Source organism: Marmota flaviventris, chromosome 12 (assembly GCF_047511675.1).
Source record: "Marmota flaviventris isolate mMarFla1 chromosome 12, mMarFla1.hap1, whole genome shotgun sequence".
Classification (NCBI taxonomy): Eukaryota; Metazoa; Chordata; class Mammalia; order Rodentia; family Sciuridae; genus Marmota; species Marmota flaviventris.
Window position 1 is genome coordinate 42622940 of NC_092509.1, and position 20095 is coordinate 42643034.

Sequence of the window (20095 nt, forward strand, 5' to 3'; positions counted from 1 at the left end):
GAGGGAGGGAGAACATAGAGGAAGGGTGAATGGACTTGACCAAGGCACTATGTATGCATGTATGGAAATATCACAGTGAATCTCATTAATCTGTACAATTAAAAATGGGTTAATAATTATAATTTTTAAAACATTCCTGGCAAATGGCAAGAGTGTTGTTGTTCAGTCATCTTCCATTACAGATGAGCTAGGAATTTCACTGACTGCTTTTTGTATATGCACAAAAAATGGAAGACCATGGTATCAATGTACTAGTAAAATATCATGACCACAGGGAATTTTTTAGATAGGTGAAACCAGATGACCCCTTTAGGCAAACCAATCACACCAACAGAATGTTTCATTCTGAGCAGGAGTCTTCCCTCAGGTAACCTCCAACACAACTGGGAAATATGATACAAGAAACAACTTGAAGATACTTTTTTCAAAGCAGTTATTAATGAATCAGATTTTTAAAAATAAGTAACAACTATCAAATATAACAGCTTAAATTTTTTAGTTTTTCCAATAATGTCTAGCTAGTAGTTCAGTGGCTAATCCCAGCTATTCCATTTCTCTTCCTCCTGGGAAAATGGAAGGACTGTGCTTCTCTGTCCCAGTGGAATTTGAGTGTAGTGATGTGACTTTCTTTGACTGAAGAAATGTGGAGATTAAAAAGTCACTCCCAATTAGAAGACTAGAGAGGTAGTATATGATCCTCCCAGATCCCTTTTCCTCCCTTGGGAGTCACCAAAACACAGAGCTGGAGATTTCCTTAGGCCACATCTCTGCTGGGTCCATGTAGAGCACACCCACAATGTCTACCTAATTCTGCCCCTCTCTCGCTCATCAATACCAGGCTCATGGCCACACAGCACACCAGTTCCTACTTGACAGACTTTTCACTAAACCTGGATGCCTTCTCCTCTTCCCTCTCTTCTATTGCCTCAGAGATAACACCTTTTGATTAGGCACAATTCGTGTCACCTCTTCCAGAAGGCTTTCCTGAATGGTCAGTTCATCCTTGAACTTCACTAGGAACACATTTTTGTGCTTCCATGACATCTTTCACATTGTTCCAATGTTGCATATGAAGTTGAAATGCCCTTCTCTCTTTTATTTGGTTTTGAGCTCCCCAAAGTAGATACTAACCTATTCAGAATCCATGTATTCTCATTTCCCAATTCACACCTAGCAAATAATATGTGCTTAATAAATATCTGTTGGTTGGATGAATGAATGGCTTAATGAATAGTGAAGAAAAATGACTGAGTCAAAGCAGAGAGGTCTTGTCCCCAAAGGCCATACTAAAACCTCAGAAGACCTTATTTCTACTAGTTTCCAGATAGTATAATGATGACCACTCCATAAATATTTATGGAATGAATATTGAATTAAGGCCTTTATTTTTCTTCTTATGTCCAGGTTTACTATCTTTCCAGAGAAGGAACTTCTCTGTGGGAAACTCATTATTTAAGCTCTCTAAGTTTTGCATATTAATACAAGTAATTTCTAAAGACAGCCCTGGAGCTTGTTCAATGGAATGACATTGGGCAAACCAATTAACCTCTCTCTTTTTTATCTGTTAAATAAGAAAACAGAGCCATGTACCTCTGTGTCTTTAAGTGCCTCCCAAAGACAGACAAAACTTTAAATTATTAGCACAAAATAGTTGGTCAAGTAGCTTTTTGATACTGAGCCAGAGAACAAAATCCTGGAATAAATATCTGAAATAGAGATCACATGCATATTGTGCTTCTAACTTATTGATACAAATTATGTGGGCCATTCTCATCAGACAGCTAGTACACTTGCTTTCTCTCCTATCTGTGAAGGTCAAGGTTCAGGGCCTGAATGGTGTCTCTCCCATTGTGTTAACATGTTCAGACACTGTGCTGGCATCTTAGGCTGGTTCATGAAGGAATTGAAAAGGTCAGGATTTCAGTTCTTATCTTCATTATTGGATTGTTTATATACCAAGCCACCCTGGGCTCTCTTCTCTATTCGCGTTGCTTAGTGACAAGAAAACCACCTTCTCTTTCCAATAAAATATATTAAAAATAAAAACTTTTTAAAAAGCTGGGTAAAACTTCCTCAAAGTCTCAGGAAATGAGAAACCACAAACAAAACAATTTAAGATCTTTCTAAGGGTAATATGAACTTTACTTTTTCTGATAGATCTTTTGTGAGAGAGAGTGGGTATGGGGCATGTTGCGCATTTTATATTCTTCTTAGGATAAATATAGTAGCTGTGCAAACAAGCTGTCATTACTTCTATTGTCATTGAAGTTGGCTTGCTGGTCCCACTGCAGTCACCCTTGGGAGAGTAAGTAAAGGACAACAAATGTTGGATTTTCTCTCAAGATGAAATTCTGCATTCCAAATTAGCTTAGTAGATAAATCAGTCACAAGGAGTAGCACAGGGTCGCTGGTATTCAAGACCATGAATCACAATCAGGAAACAAATGGTAAGGTAGGCCACCCATGGGAGAACAAGCTCATTGTCACACTGGGGTACTCTCCATGTGAGCAAGATTGAAACCTCCATCCTTCTCTAGCTGAATGGATGTGAAGTATAATAATAATAATGCCACCTGGCATGGAAGAAGAACATGATGCTCATTCACCATGACAAGGGACTCAGCTAGCAGTTCAGTGTTTCTGAATCATTATTTTATAGATGAATTAACAGAGACCCTAAGCATTCCCAGAATCTGACACAGCAGGACTGAAGTCTGATTCATGGGCTGGTATCCTAGCCATACTGCTTTTGGGAGGATAATCCAACCTTATAGGCTAAAAAGCCAGGAGCAACAGGCTGAGTCCTCATTCACCCCTTCCGACAGTGATTGGGTTAACATGAAGAAGTCAATTGCCAGATGCCTTCAAGAAAAGAAAGAACATGCAGCTTCAAGAACACACACTTTCAGAGTACAGATGCTACTTGACTTCTAATGGGGTTGTAACCTAAGAAAGCCATCGTAAATTGAAAATGCTATGAATCAAAAATGCATTAAATACACCTAACTCATCAAACATGAGCATGTAGCCACACAGTTAAGCCGTAGAGTACTGGTCCCCCCCCCCCCCTGTGATCAAATGGCTCCCTGGGAGCTACAAGTCACTGCTGCTATTTCATGTCACATATCACTAGTCTGGCAAAAATCAAAATTTGAAGTACAGTTTCTACTGAATGCATTTCATCTTTGTACCATGATAAAGTCTAAAATCATAAATCCAATCATCATAAGTCCAGAACCATCTATATCTTACTTTATATCTCAGCTTACAGTATCCTAGGACAGGAAACTGAGATTTTAAACAAGGCTAATTAAATAGAAGAACAAGAACAACTAAATGAGTAAGGAGGGTTTCATTTTTATTCACATATTCATTTGTTGCTTTAACTCCTCACAGCAATGTCTGCAGCCAGAGGTAGACTCTGCCTAGGGTGCTCCAGCACCAAGAAAATAGATTTCATAGAGTTGGTCCATGAAAATAGAAGTAAAGTGAATAATAGATAACTTGGCTTTCGTGAAAGACCAGGAGTAAATGAAGATGGATAGTTCTGCCTATTTCCTTTGAAATGACACCTTTCTCAGCTTCATAAACCATTCTGTAGCACTTATTTAAAAGCCACTCTGAATCTAGTCCACAGATGGGCTAGGGTAGGCCTCAGTGTTAAAGGGCTTGCCTGGCACACACCAGGCCCTGGGCTCAAAACTCAGCACCCTATAAAAAGAGAGAGATAGGAATCTACCCCAATTACATCTAATCTCATTGGCAATCTCCAACAAACAACCTCACCTCACCTATGTAATAGCAAATAGAATTCAATGTCGAAGATGCAAATTCAGAAGCATACACACACACACACACACACACACGTGTGTGTGTGTGTGTATCGCTAACTGATACATAGTGAACAATGGTCCATTACACAGAATTCCCACTTAGATTTTCCACAAAAAGTCTTGGGTAGATGGGCAGTGATGGGAAAGTAATTTGAAAGAATGTATTTCTCTATTCAGATTTTCTCAGACATATCAGAATTTCTCTGCTTTTGCAAGGGAAAGTTTTTTTATGCTCTTCAATTCATCTCATCATTAGGTAGATCCTCTCTCTTCTTTCTTACTTCTAAGTGGCCCCCAATCCTCACTTTCTCCCCGATCAGCTTTTAAGGAAAAGATTACTAACTTAATGGAGTCACATTTGAAATGCATTTGTAATGTATGAAGGAAGCATTCAGAAATATAAATTCTCTAAATAAAAGTGTCAAGCTCCTAGTAAAATAAGATGGATTTATTTTTCTTTTGTATATCTGTAGCATAATTCGTTTCTACCATTAAAAATCTGGTGCATAATACCAAGATTCACAGTTTGTTTTTTTCCTCTAGCAAAAAACATTAGATAATTCCTCCACTTAAAATGATTTAACTTCCCTCCAGATGGCCTAAGCAGGCTTGGGGTATGTTCAGAGGCTCTCAGCAAATTAGCTATAGTCATGTCCTGGGATGAGTAGACCCTTTGAATGTCTAAAGCAGATTATTTAAGAGAAAGAAGGGAAGTAGACCAGCACTAGAATAATAATTTTTAAAACCTTCTCCAAGTATCTGTAATGCTGCAAAATCTTGATTTAAAGAATGGCTTATTATTTCACAGATGCAGATGCACCAAAATTCACATCGTGTCTCTAAAAGCAACCACATGCAGTAAAAGCCAAGTGAATGCACTTTGACCATGAGGTGTATGTTAATGCTGTCTCTCACACTCTGTTCAAAAGCTGTTCCACTATTTATTCAAATTAGGTAATGGGGCCTAGTGCCCTGAACCACCATTCCCATGCAAGAAGGAAGAAGTAGTCAGAGGGTGATCATATTATATAGTAAAAAACTATTGTAAAGAACCAAGCATCTCTATAGACTAAGTTTAGCACTGTAATCAAATAAAACTTAGAGTAGAACTAGAGGATACATACTTCCTTATTATATATTATAGTGATTAAGAATAAAAGTACTAAGTTTAGGCAAATAAATTTAATAGGTATCACATTTCTACTGTTTTATCAGGAAGAATTGGATTTGTCTGCAAGTGAGAGAGAATCCAAAAATAACAGAAGTATAAAAATGTTAGACACTTATTTCTCTTACACCTAAAGCATTCTGGCTGAAGAGTTAAATCCTCTTTCAGGAATAAGGGTGAGAGAATGGTTTCCAAGTTTCTGGAATCAGTCTATATCCTCTGGGAGGAGAATTTGAACACAGGTAAAAACTCACTGAGTAGGGCAACCAACAGTCCTGATTTGCCCAGGAGTGTCCCATTTTCACACTGAAAATCATTTTGGCACTGAAAGTCTATACCTAAAAAAAAACCTCAGACCAAGACTGATTTTACCCAGTCACCAAAAGTCTTTCCACAGTCAAGCAAACAAGTCTAGTACAGTATCTTCATCAAAACTCCACAAGTCCTTGAGGAATGACTCATCCCTGAGCTGTCCATGTCTTATTATCAGAGTCCGAGGCCAGAGGCCCAACTCTGAAGATCAAAAAAATCAGTTGTGGCCACTCCCCAAAAAAATCAAATGGAAAAATAGTGAGAAACAGGAAAAGAACTTAAATCAATATGGCCCCCCTGGGAAGACCGGTGGGCTCAAGCATCTCAGCCTTATCTTTCCGGGTACTGACATGAGCTTTAGGTATAACAGGGGGAAAATTGGGTCTGGGGATGAGTGGCATGCATAAACAGTCTTAGTCAAGTTATGATCTGGTTGACCATTATCTCAGTTCTGGTTCTAATGGGTGGCTACTAAGAAGTCCTTTTCACTTGAGGGAAGAATCTCTATCTGCTTTGCTGGATGTTTGTCTATCAGACCTGTGTACTGGAAGGGGAGGCAAGCTAGCCCCCATTAGAAAATCATTCCTTCTTGTGGGTACAGTCTCATTGAGGGATTATCTGCCTGTAAGACTCCACTGTACCTGGAAGGTATAGGGCAATGGCTACAGACATCTGGAGGACATGGTAAAAGCTGGCAGTTGAATGTCCCTGAAAATCTTTTTAAAATAACTTCAAGGGGGATGAGTTAGGTTAGGTAAACGTAGGTCTAATAAACCTTGTATTAACATGTCTAAGTGCAGAACTGATCAGGAAACTAATCAAAAGTCTAAGATAACAAAAGAGACAGATACAAAATGAAGGTTCAGATGTCAAGCTTTTAATCATGCTTTACCCGTTGGGCAACTATAGGACCAAGTGAAGCAAGAGTGCTTTTAGCAAAAGCAATTTCTAATTCCCTGTCATAGTCTAATTTCCTGGTGATAGTTCTTGTCAACCCAACTAGGTTCTGTGTGTAAATCTTTCCTCCTCCATCAGCTTCTCCTCTTCTACACACTTATTTAACACCCACTGAGGGTCAGGCGATGTCCAGGTCCACCTCACTCTGCAACTTGTTCTTAATGGGATTTGGTTCACCTGGGATAGGAGATGCTATTTCTTAAGCATAATTTTCTTTTACTGTTTCTTTCATGGGAATTTAGATCATCATTAACTAAAAAAGAAGGAGGAAAGGCCATGAGGACCCTGTCTGAACAACAGAAGCCCAAAACCAAAGTCCTTAGGCATCATAATATTTGAAAAATATAGTGGATGAATACGAAATGATGTAAAAGATTTTCCACAATATATTGATAAGTGGGAAAAATAAGTTTCTAGAACAATGTGAACAGTATGATCCTACTCTAGAAAAAATGTATGTATAACATTTATTTCATATATTGAGAGAGAAAAGAGACTGGAAGAACATACAACAAAATGTTAACCATTATCCCCATGCACTAGGACTGAGGGAGATGCGGCTGTGGTGGAGAAGAGGGTTCTGTTCAAAGCTACTATGAAGGCAGAATGCAAAGACTCAGCAGCAGATTTGATGTACAGAAGAAGGAGGAAGGATCAACCAAAGATGACAGGTCACCTGATGGGTAGAGGACAGCTGTGCAGGTAAGAAAAACAAGGAAGAGGCACAGGGGAGGGGTGGATTCACTTTTGAGACTGTGGTGCCTTTTGAACAAACATTCCCAACAGATAATTGGAATCAGAACTGGAGCCCAGAGGAGAAAAAGTTCTGGAAATGCAGACTAGGAAAAATCAACCGACTAGGAATAAGAATTAAAGCCTTGGGAAAAACAAAACCAGAGTATTAAAAAAAAAAAAAAAGGACAAGTTGAGCAACAGGAGAATAGGATCAAGGAGATGCTAGAGATGGCAGGTAAAATAAATAAAAGATGGACCAGAAAAGAAGAAAGAGTTCCAAGTTGACTGCTTCTGTCTGGGCTTACTTGACACTCTTAGGCCTGACAGGATTTACAGGTGACTCCTGAGGTCTCTCCCATTATAGAGACATCCTTTATATGAGGAACTTTCATTTGCAGTAAAGACAAGCCTGAAAACAATCCTTTCCCTTCCCTCTCTTCTTTCCTTGAACCTCACAGAGTACAGGGGAGGGAGCAGGTGATTCAAATCGCAAGTTGGAGAAAAAATAAGTCAGCTACCTGCCTGCTTCCCTCTACCTAGAGCAGCTGGGAAAGAGGTGTAGCTATAACCTTGAGAAAAGTTGAAAGCTTTGACTCTGACTCTGAATTAGACATACTAATTACTGATTAGAAGACCTTTCATTACCTGAAGGTGACCATAAAAGTCATGGTCATCCATGAGGAAGAGACTAATTAGCTCCATGGAATAAAGGAGCAATGGGAGACAAAAATAAAATTGCTTAATAATTACACCCTGGAGTCCCACTTGTTCAATGGAATGGCTATAAAAGGACAAAGACATTGAGACCACTGTTTTTCCTTTAGGTAGCAAGGACATCAAATAAAATGGTTTTTGTTGTCTGGGAATTATAGCCAAATTTGGAAGTTGAAAATAGTCATATGAGATGTCCCCAAATTCTAAAGAGAGCAGACTCCAGTGCAAGCCAGACACTTATCTAAGTTTATTTGATCCTGTTACCATCAACCCACCATTGTTTTCAATCTATATCTATAAAAATTAGTTGAAATTGGGCATTATTGACTTACAGAAAGGGTGCTAAAGTCTTTTCATTCTCTTCCTTTCTAGCAAGTGAAAGAAAGGTCAGTATATTCCTTTTCTGCTTCTTTACAGCAAATGCCCCCAAAGTTAGACAGAAATTCACTAGCTCACAGTTCTATGGGTTAGACACTCAGGCACACTGTAGCTGGTTTCTCTGTTCAAGATGCCACAAGGCCAGAATCAGGGTGTCACCTGGTACTCTCCGTCCAAGTTCATGTGGTCAGTGGCAGAACTCAGTTTCCTGCAGCTGTAGGACTGAGGTCCCTACATCCTTGCCACCTGTCAGCTGGGGTGACTCTTTGGGGCTACCCACATTCCTCATCACATGCCCCGCTCCATCTTCAACACCAGCAACAGAGATCCTTCATTGAATCCCTTGCAGCCTTCAAATTTCTTTCCAGGAAGAATCCTTTTAAGCACTATCTTAATTAGGTCAGACCCAGCCCAGATAATCTTCCTTTCTTAAAGTTAAGTGTCCCAGGTGACGTAACCTATTCCTGGAAATAAAATCTACTATATTTGCAAGCTTGCAGGGTGTTCACACCAGGGCCAGGGATCTTGGAGCTTTCTTATAATTTTGCCTGACACAGATCTTTCCTCCAAACATCCAAGCTCAGGGGTGCTTTAAGATGATGATTTGTGAGGAGTGAGAGTGGATGCAGGAAGAGTCACAGGCACGGGTTCCTCAGCTGCACAGCCTCTACAGCAGCAGCCTTGCTGCTCTGCACACAAAGCCCTTCAGGGAGACACAGAGGAGCACACAGCAAAAGTGAGGTTTGCATTCCACCCTGTAGAATGGTTGGGATGTGTAAGCTGCTCTGAACATTGCAGAATGCAGTCACTCTTGATCAGGCTTCCCAGGACAAGACCCGAGAGGTGGGGGCCCGCTGTGGTTGTGCCAGAAGGGGAGGGAGCTGAGGGGTACAGTCACAACATCAAGCCAGGTAAGTTCCCCACATCAGGAAACTGCAAGCCCATCACACTCCAAGGCACCCACCCCAATCACATTCTCACCAGCCTTCTGATGCCTCCACGTGGGAGCCATCAACATCCAGAAGAGACAAGAGCAACAAATAAATGAAAGCCTTGGCCCCTTTTCCCTAATCACACCTGCCCTTTGATCTCAACCATGCAGGAGCTACAAGCAAGAGATGAAAGAAACGGAAAAGCCAACATCTACCCACTCCTCTCTACAAGACCCAGGGCCTAGACTGTTCTTGGGGGAAAAGAGTGATAGGAGCCCTAAATGTGGTAATGTATTAAATATTTTTATAGTTGCTGGAGATTGAACCCAAGCCCTCAGGCATGCTAGGCAGGAACTCTACCCCTGAGCCACATCCCCAGCCCAATATATTAAATTTTAATCTGGACCCTCCCACAGTTTTTGAATAATATTTTTTATAATAACTGAGACACTATGGGGTCTATCATTAAGAGAAAGGAAATGGAAATGCAACAGAGCATACAGAGAGGTCCCATTGGAGAAAAAATAAGTCTATTTCATGCATGTTGCCCACCAAATTCATACTGTTTAATAAATGAGTTTCAGTTCAGTACAGACACTCTGAACTCTTAACAGAGAGGTCTGAGCTTTGGGGAGTAGATCTACTTGGTTCCAGTTACCTCAAAGAGTGAGAAAATACTCAAGAAACCTTGTCACCAGCGCCCAGACACCAGAGCCTTAGAAGTGTGTGAGTCTGTGCAAGTGTGTATGCATGAGTGTGTGTTTTCAGGTGAATATGAGTGCATATATGTGTGTCAGGAATGTTAGTATGTGTAGAGAGTGAGTGTGGGGTGTGCACATAAGTGGGTGTAAGAGACCCACAAGAGTGAAGGTGTGATTGTGCATGTTTTCAGTGGTGCCACTAAGAAGCGGATGGCCCAATGCTGCAGAGGAAGCAATGAAACATAAGACAATGCTGTGAGCTCCAAAAAATTGCTAAAGAAAATAATTAAAAGAAGGCAGGAGGGTAAAGTAAAAAGTTTACCTGCAACTTGGATTCTGATGTAGGCACCAGGGTCTCCATCTCCGGAGGAAAAACCCAACTTAATGTCTGTTCCTGTTGTCTCAGAGTTGCTCACTTTACCCTCTCCCAGACCATCTGTCTCTCTGCTCCTTTATCTCCCACAGCTGCTATGTGATCTAACTACTGCTAGACACTGAGCCTAGTGCTTCCCCTGTGTCCTGCTTCCAGGGAACCTAATGGGAAGAAACCATACCATGGTCTTCCCAGCAAACCTGGGACAGCTTGCAGATTCCGTCCCTGTGCACTGGCTGCTGGAAAACACGCAGGCACCTTGCCATCTCTATGGGATTTCCTTTCCTTTGTCTTTTCCTCTTCTTCCAACATAGCACCTTTCTCTGACTTCTGAAGAAATCTGTTTATTTCTTATTTCCCTGGATCTTTAAGGGGGGTAGGGGGGAAGCAACGCCTAAAATGGGATGATATTCATTTCAGGCACAAATAGTTGTACAACAGCTTTAGGTTCCAGAAAGGGTACGGCTTCTATTTCTGTCAGTTTTATGTCTCACTGAAACCATTTTGTGATTATTTCTTGTCCTATGTTTTCCCAACTGAATGACTTAAACACTGCTCCTGAGAGGCAGCTGTTTCTAGAATATTGCAGTTTATTGAGTTCGCGAGAATTGTGATCATCGGCAGCACCAACCTTTACAGAGAGAATCACAGGCACTTTAATTCCAATTTGCTGACTTACAGAGGAAGCAATTTCTCCCCGTTGTATCCCTACATCAAGGAACATGAACAATCAAAGCGTCACAGTCTTAGAGCTGCAAGGGTTCTCAGATAGCATTTGTGCCAATTCTTTCATTTTATATGTGAAGAAACCAAGGCCTAGAGAAGTTAACCAGTTGCCCAGTTAACTAGTTACCCAGTAACAAAGCTGCAATTAGCTCTTGGGAATCCTAATCCCAGTCTAATGCTCTTGTCTTGGCTATATGCTGCCTTGCAGATGTTGGTTATCTTTATAATAAATTACAGCACATTTGCCCAAATATTGACCCTTCAAAACTCCAGGCAAAATAATTTCTAGATTGTCTTCATTGGATATATAATTTTCTGTTAAGCTCTAAATTGGTGCCAAACAATGTGCTGTCTTATGCACATGAACACAGTTATTGCTGGTTAAAATGGAGGGCATTATTAAATTTAGAAAGGGGTAGAACACTGACAACAAGAAATCTATTGCAGGGCTGGGGATGTGGCTCAAGCGGTAGCATGCTCGCCTGGCATGCGTGTGGCCCGGGTTCGATCCTCAGCACCATATACAAACAAAGATGTTGTGTCCGCCAAAAACTAAAATAAATAAATAAATATTAAAAAAAAAAGAAATCTATTGCAGATAACATATTTCTCCTCAGTGTAACCATGGAGAATAGGCTGGTCAACATTTTAATTCACAAATATAAAATAAAGGACTTGGTGAATTCTCAGTTGCTGAATTAGATGACTGGCAAGGGAATTTGGTATTGGTGTGTAATATACCTATATATTTCACATATTGTGTGCTCCATGTGTGTTAAATGAAAATCTAAGTCAGAATGAAGTTGAGGGTCAATCAGGTGATGGATGGGAAAGCAGGTAGAAATGAGGCACAGTGATAACAAATGGTCCACGTGTGGAGTCTCCTCATCTGCCCAGCTGGCCACAGAGAAGGCTAGCCACAGTGCACATACCAACACATAGGAAGCAGTTTAAGTCTAGCAGTCAGCTATTATAGATTTTTTTTTCCTCTGATACTTTGGCAAAATATCTCAACCCAGCATAACCCTGAAATAAAGCTTAATGTTTGTTGGTTTGTTGGTTTGTTTACTTTAGGAATTAAGAAACATTCTGGACTCTCTAGGTTTGAGTGAGTTCGACAAGTCTCAAGGAAACTGCTACCTCCTTATCCTGCCCAGTTTTTCCCTGACCATAGAGGTAAAGAGAAATGAACATCCCATGCACCCACAGAAGAGGGAAGAACTGCCACAAAAAAGAGTTCCTGAGTGTGCCCTGCTTGATCAAGTGCACCTCCATCTGGTATTGAAAGTAATCAAAACAAAACACCAAAGACTGAGGAGTGTTGCCTGGGCCATGTGACATCAAACCAAGCAGAGAGACCCCCCTCCAGGAGGTGTTTAAGTGAGTCTGAGGAATCAAGGTATTCTAATTAAACACATAGTTTGAGAGAAGTGTAAAGTACTTGGCAGAGAATCAGTGAAGTAGGAAATTAATAAGGTTCAAACCTAATGTTAAGCCAGTCTCCTGAATGCCAAAAACCAACAAAATGTCTTCAGTTGTGTTCTAATTTAGTGAAACCATGTTCAAGGGTAAAGAGAAGCAAGGGATCCAGCTGCAGGGGCCTGTGTGGCTGTTGGCTGGGTCAGTTCTGTTGAGCAAATGTCAGGGCAAGGCAGAGATGAGATGAGATGGGAGGTTGATGTGGTATCAGATCCTGCCTTCACTTAAAAATGTTCATTGTGTGTTCTTTTCAACCAATTTTAATTTTTAAAAATATCTAAATTGTAATTTATCTTGACTGCTCAGTTATTTTGTGATCCCCTCCCCAAATTTAGTGCTCTGTGAATTCTTTGTAGCACTCTAGTCTTAGCATATTAGGGAGCCTAGTAGATATAAGTGACATAAAGTAGATATAAGTGACTATTTCGTGTATTGAATTGTGCCCCCTGTATTCATCAGCTTTCTGTTACTGTAACAAATATTTTTGAAACAAATAAACTTAAAAAGAGGAAAGGTTTATTTGGGCTCATAGTTTCAGAGGTTTTTTTCCATGGTCACTTGGCCTTGATGCTTCGGGCCTATGGAAGCAATAGTACATGATGGCAGAAGTTTGAAATTGAGGAGACCTGTTCACCTTATGGAAGCCAGGAAGCAAAGAGAATGCAGGCAGGTCTGGGATCCCAACAACCCCTTCAAGAGCACGCCACCCAATGACTAAACTTCCTTCTAGTAGGCCCTACCTCTTAGAAGTTCTACCACCTCCCATAGTACCACAGGCCATGACCAAGTGTTTAACATGGGCCTTTGGAGGACATTCAAAATCCAAACTACAGCAGCCCCCTGAAAGATATTGAGGTTCTGATATCCAGTATCACCCCCACAGGGTGACCTTAATTGTAAATAAAGTTCTTACAAATGTAAGTAGTTAAGATGAGGTTATACTGAAGTCAAGTGGGCCCCAATCATATATGACTAGTGTCCTTATAAGAAGGACAGTGGAGCACAGACACATGAACGGGGAGGACCATGAGAATCTGAAGGCAGAGATCAGGGTTGTACATCTACCACAATGACTTCTTCTAGAAGCTAGAAGAGAGGCATCAAACAGATTCTCCTTCACAGCCCTCAGAAGAAACCAGTCATGCTATACCTTGTTCTTGGACTTGGAGACATCATGATTGGGAAATGGTAAATTTCTATTGTTTGAGTCACCTAATTTGTGCTACCTTGTTATGGCAGCCCTAGCAAACTAATACACCATCCTTGGTCTTAGGTACAGAGGGACTGTCTCTCATTATCAGTCATAAGTGTAGCCAGAGAAGATCAGATCAGCTCTCAGCCCAGAGATGAAATTCCATTAATGTTGATTCACATGCAGATAAGCTCATCACAGGTTGAACATATTCTAGGTCAAAAAGGCACTGAACACACTTATCTTACTGAACATCTCTGCTCGGCAACACAGTACACTGTGGAGAATCAGTTGATTTCCGTGTGATCCTGGGGCTCATTGGGAGCTGCAGCTCACTGACACTGCTCAGGATTGTAAAAAGAATATCATATCACATACTGCTAGCCTGAGAAAGGATCAAAATTCAAACTTGGAGGTGCAGCTTTCACTGAATGTGCATTACTTTTGTACCATTGTAAAGCTGAAAAATCCTAAGTCTGGGACCATCTCTACATCAAGGCAAATCCAAAGACTAAGGTGATAGGGACCAGAAGTAAAAGCCAGCTACCTTGGATGGAAGTGAGGCAGAGTGAGACTCAAGCCCATGATCACTATCAGGACACAGCAACCCCATAAAAATGCCACAGCTAAGTAGGTCAGAGGGGAAGAGCACCTTAGGACAGGTGAGTGGTCACAGCAGGTGGTCACAGGGGAGTACAGGCAAGGATGGGAAAATAACACTGAACAACTGTCTCAGGACAACTGCTTCTTCCTAGGAGAGCATGTGTGCATTTGACTTTAAGCCCAGCACCTGTTAGGTGCTCAGCTGGGTACCAGTTGCTTTTATTAACAACAACAACAAAAAAAAAAAAAAAGAGTGTCTTGAAATTAGGGGTTAAAAGTGAATGGTGGCCAGGCTGGGGGATATCAGAATACAAGGAAAAGCAGAGATGTGAACAATACAACTTCCTTAACCTCATCTTAAAATTCATTTTTATGAAGAATTTTCATTTGATGTATTTTTTTTCAGTGTTGGGGTTATTGTGTTTGATATTTAAAAGAAAAAAGCAGGAAGGAAAGGAGAGAGGAAATGAAAAGGGAGGGGAGAGGGAAAATGTACGATCCCCAGCATCTTATGCCAGACTTGGTCTACAGAGGAGCAAACTCCTGTCCACATCTTAGACTCTGTCCCTACCCTGTGACTTGATCCCGAGGAGGAGAGGGGTCTCCTTTTGAGAGCTTGATATTCAAGGGTCCAGGTTGCTGAGTTAAAGATGGGTTCCCTGGCAAAGCATGGCTTTTATCTTTACTTGGGCTTTCCAGATTGCAGCAGTTGATAGGATCAGAGGAACAGGATTGGTTTTAACCTCAGGGAAGGAGGTCTGACATCTCCACTCCCGAGTCAAGGGGAGTCCTGCCAGCCCAAACTACTGACCTGGCCATGAGCTAAGGGGCCTGAACTCGTCAGCACTGATCACAGCCACTATGCAACAATGAAATTAGGCAGCACATGTTAAAGTTAATCCATTAGAGTCACTTATTTTACTTGCAAAGAAATCTTTTTCTCATCGTGTTATGGTTCCTCATTAATTGCTTGAAACTTGCCTTCAGTTCCAAATTTTAGCTTTACAACATGCATTGGTGTCTCCCTGTCTTGCTTCTTGGCTAGGTCACTAGCGTTTGTAAGTATCTTTGCTTCAAATTGCAGTCTCAGTTCCTCGCTCTTGTTTATTTTGGAGAGAAGAGCCAGAGATAAATAGGCAGAAATTCGGGGAGCAGTAAATGAAGGCCAAACTTTGACTCCAGCTAACACAGGGTCTGGAGCAGCTTCTACAGAGGTCAGTGCTGGGATAAAGGTCTTCATACACAAATAACAACACTACATTTTTCACTTGGCGTGTATGCCACCGATGCCATTCATTAGAACCTGGGCTGAGTGATGAGATAAACTAAACACTAAGTGTGATCCTCACTCACTTTTAACAGCTACCATTTAAGTGAAAATAGAAAATGTTTATGGTTTCTGAAAAATTAAAGATAGTTGTTTTGTTTGTTTTGTTTTGTTTTGCAGGAGTCCCAGGGATTAAATCCAGGGTCACTTTACCACTGAGCTATATTCCAGCCCTTTTTGTTTGTTTGTTTGTTTGTTTTATTTTGAGATAGGCTCTCATAAGTTGCTTAGGGCCTTGAGAACTAGATAAGACTGGCCTCAAAATTGTGGTCCTCCTGCCTTAGCCTCTTAAGTCACTGGGATTATATAAAACAGTGGATTTTTTTGTTGTTGTTTTTTTTAAGTAGCACTCCATAGATAAAAATCTCCTGGGGTAATTATTAAAAATGTACATTTCTGCTCTCACCCTACCATATTAATTGAACTAGGATCTCTGGAAATAAGTTAAATAAAGTAGGTTCTTATTTTTTTTCAGTGCTGAGAATCAAACACAGGGCGTTGCCCATGCAAGGCAAGTACTCTACCACTGAGATATATTCCCCACCTATCAAAACTGAATTTTAAATAAGCTCCCATGTTTTTTTTTTTTTTAATGAGTCCTGAAGTTTGAGGTCTAAAACAATATGTTTAGGGCTGGGGCTGGGGCTCAGAAGCAGAATGCTCACCTGGCATGCATGAGGCACTGGGTTCGATCCTCAGCACCACTTAAAATAAAGTTATTGTGTCCACCTATAACTAAAAAATAAATATTAAAAAAATAAAATAGTATGTTTAGCACATTACAAATAGTTATCATTTCAGGTTGGATCTTGAATGTCCCTCAAAGGGCCGTGTATTGAAGACTTAGTGTCCATCCTATGTTGTTACTGGGAAGTAGTGAAACCCTCAATAGATGGGGCCTAATTGGAGGAAGTTAGGTCATTGGGAGCATGACTCTGGAGAGAATATTGGGACCAGGCTCCCTCTTGTCTGGGTCTTTGCTACCTTTCTACCATGAGATGAATAGCCTCATTCACCACACACTCCCTCCCATAATGAGCTGCCTCACTGGATCCCAAAAGCAATGAGGCCAACTGACCATGGACTGAAACCTCTGTAATCATGAGCCAAAATAAACCTTCCTTACTTATAAGCTGTTTATCTCAGGTATTTTGTCACAATGATGGAAAGCTAAGTAATATTGGTATTTTCTTGCCATGAGCACAAGAACTGCAGTAAGCCTTCTTTGACCATTCTCCCATGGGTTTCTCTTCCTCCCAACTCCATGTTTGCCTACTAAGTTAAATGATTTCTCTTGTCTCCTCCTCAAAGTTCTCCCCTAATCCAGACTCAGACCTGATATTTCAGACATTCTAGCATAGATCTGAGTATTTATGGGATTACATGGGCGAAATAATTACCTAGAGCTCCTCACAGATAGAGACTCAATACCTAAAAAGTTAAATTACATTGAATAGCATTGCTATTTTAATAAATAGAATTGCTATTTACAATAGCTTTGTAAAACCAAGAGAGGGTCATCTTCCTGAAGCAAAACATATTAAATCCACAAAGGGGCAAAGGGTAGATATCCCATCATCCCGTAAATCAATGGTTTCAACTGGAGGCAATTTCATCATCCTAAGAAACACTTGGCAATGTCTGAAGGCATTTTGGGTGGCCACACTGGAGGATGCTGCTGGCACTCACTAGGCAGAGGAAAAGGACACTGCTTAACATTCTGCAGGGCCCAGAACAGTCCCCAAAACAAGGAAGTACCTGTTCTGAAATATCAAGTGCCAAGGTTGAGAAACCCAGCTATAAATCACAAGACAGTTATCAAAAAGGTCACCCAGATTTTTCTAAGATTAAATGAAAAATGGTGACATTAGGGATAAGAAATGTAGTAGATAAACTGTGAATCCAGAAGCAGAAACTAGAGATAATTGTAGGGAAAACACAAGAACAGGGTTTGTAGGTCAGTGGTAGAGTATTTGTTTATCATGCACCAGGCCCTATGTTCCATCCCCAGCACAGAAGGTACAGGGGAGGGAAGAAGAAAAGAGAGAAAAACTGAAGGGCTTGGGGGGTATGACAATTGAAATAAGAGAAAGAAAACTTATACTGAATACCAATGTTACAGACACTGTTATTTTTGAACCAGATTAATTCATCCTTTATTCCAAAGTGATATGGTTTAAGTGGGGTGTATGATTACCCAACTGCCTCAAAACATCCCAGTTACCTTTGCATCTAGATATGCTTTCCCGACCCACTTCTTACCATTGGCATGTGAGCTGAAGTGACATGTATAACTTCCATCTTAAAAGGAAACTGTATTCTCATATTCATTTTCCTTCCTCTTGGTGAGCTGGAACATGCACATGCCCATAACCCAGCCTCAGCCACAGACAAGGACAATGTCCTAGAGCAGAAGTCAGCAAATCCTTTTTTAAAGATCTGGAATACAAATATTGTAGGCTTAGTGGTCAATTTGGCTTTTACTGCAACTACTCTTTTCTGCCCACTAAATGTAGGTAGTGTAGATAATGTGTTAACAAATGGGCATGACTGTGTTCCAATAAAACCTTATTTATAAAAACAATCTGAGGGTCAATTTTTAAATTTTTATTTATTCTTATTTTTTTCTTTCCACATTTTTATTGGTGCAATATAGTTGTACATAATAATGGGATTTGTTGTTACATATTTGTACATGCACACAATATAACAATATATTTTGGCCACTAACACTCCTCAGCACTTCCCCTCTCCCTCCGCTCTTCCCATCCCCCTAGTCCCTTTCCTCTATTGATCTCCCTTTGATTTTTTTGAGATCCCCACACCCTACACACATGCACCTTTCTTTTCCTTTTTCCTCTCTAGCTTCCACATATGAGAGAAAATATATGACTCTTGACCTTCTGAGTTTGATTTATTTCACTTAACACAATAGTCTCTAGTTCCATTCATTTTCCTGCAAATGACAAAATTTCACTTTTTAATGGGTGAATAAAACTCCATTGTGTATATATATTACCTTTTCTTTATCCATTCATTCATGGATGGACACCTAAGCTGATTCCATAGTTTGACTATTGTGAATTGTGCTGCCAGAAACAAGGGTATGAATGTATCACTATAGTCTGCTGAGTTTAATTCTATAGCAGGGTGGCCAGCACCCCAACAGAGCAGGTAGGAACCTCCCCAGGAAGTGTGAGCTGCCTGGGAAAATAAAAAGTCTTAAAAAAAATCAGTAAGAAATAAAGACAGAGCCAAAAGTTAGATTTATAAAATAGAGTGCCTGATGGGTCTTCCAGTCCTGATGGGAATTAGAACTGAACAATTGAAAAAAAAGGCCCCAATTCTTTATTTAAGGGGGACAACATGAAAGGCAGGGATAAGGTTCCAGAGGGAGGAGTCTCATTCCAGTGCTTGCTTCTCTGCGTGGCAGGGATCTTACATTAAAAGCTCAATTGGCATTCTGCAAGCCACACCCATCTCCAGAAGGCTACCTGGCTCCAGGTTCACTCCCATCTCCTGGCCTACGCTAGAACTTGTGTGGTGAGCTAGGTAGGGCACCACAAGAATCAGGAGTTCTCGAACCAGTGGATTCCTGTTGGGAGTTCCTGATAGGAGGCTTCCCTGCCTAATGGCTCAAACATCACTCAGTCCATGCATGGGTCGTGGATACCTTCTCACATAATTCTTTAAGATAAATACTGAGGAGTGGTATAGTGGAATCGTATGGTGGTTCCATGCTTAGTGTGAGGAACCTCCATACTGATTTCCAAAATGGTTGTATTCATTTACTATCCCACCAATAGAATAAAAGGCTTCCTTTTTTCTCCACATCCTCTCCAGCATTTATAGTTGTTTGAATTCTTGATGGCTGCCATTCTAACTGGTGAAAGATAAAATCTCAGTGTAGTTTTGATTTTCATTTCCCTAATTGCTAATGATGTTGAACAGTTTTTCAAATATTGTTGGCCCTTTGTATTTCTTCTTTTGAAAAGTGTCTGTTTAGTTCATTTGCTCATTTATTAATTGGGTTATTTGGGGTGGGGATTGGTGTTAAACATTTTTAGTTCTCTATTCTAGGTAATAATCCTCGGTCAGAAGGGAAGCTAGCAAAGATTTTCTCCTACTCTATAAGTTCTCTCTCCACATTTGAGGGCCATTTTTTATATAACCCTACCCTAGCGGATGAGAGAGAAACAAGATAAAAAGATCCTGGGCCTCATGAACTTCATGGAGTAAGATACCCCACCAACTTGAGCCTTTACTAAGGACTGTTAATATGAGAGAAAAATGAACATCTTTAGACACTACAGCTTTAACAGTCTTTGTTACAGCCACTTAACCATTATCCTAAAAGATTATAATTTTTAGACTAAGTTAGGCACCTTATATATTTTTTTCATTTAACCTCTACCCAAAAATGTTGAGACAAGTATTATTCCAACTATTTTAGAAATGAGAAACTGAGAGACATAGAAATACAATTCCTTGCCTAAGGTAAAAAACAGCAAAGCTGGGATTTGCTATTTGAATTTATTTCTAATTACTTCTTATGAACCCTTTGAACATGATTACAAAAATATTCAAAGAACCACCAAATGTAATTTTAGGACGGAATAAAAAATATTCTGGACTCTATCCATGATACTATGATACTATGCTACC

At 40.3% G+C, this 20095-nt stretch overlaps 2 long non-coding RNA genes across 2 annotated transcripts in view; one reads left to right on the forward strand and one right to left on the reverse strand.

Moving 5' to 3' along the window:
- LOC139701394 (uncharacterized) overlaps positions 1-12772 on the forward strand; it is a 62808-nt gene extending 50036 nt beyond the window's left edge. Inside the window, exons 2-4 of the long non-coding RNA XR_011703951.1 lie at positions 6814-6972; positions 9200-9315; positions 11932-12772. This is a non-coding gene — a long non-coding RNA (uncharacterized lncRNA). The remainder of the gene's footprint in view (positions 1-6813; positions 6973-9199; positions 9316-11931) is intronic.
- Positions 12773-17585: 4813 nt separating this feature from the next.
- The window catches only part of LOC114087154 (uncharacterized), a 35663-nt gene continuing 33153 nt past the window's right edge, over positions 17586-20095 (reverse strand). Inside the window, exon 5 of the long non-coding RNA XR_003581752.2 lies at positions 17586-17869. This is a non-coding gene — a long non-coding RNA (uncharacterized lncRNA). The remainder of the gene's footprint in view (positions 17870-20095) is intronic.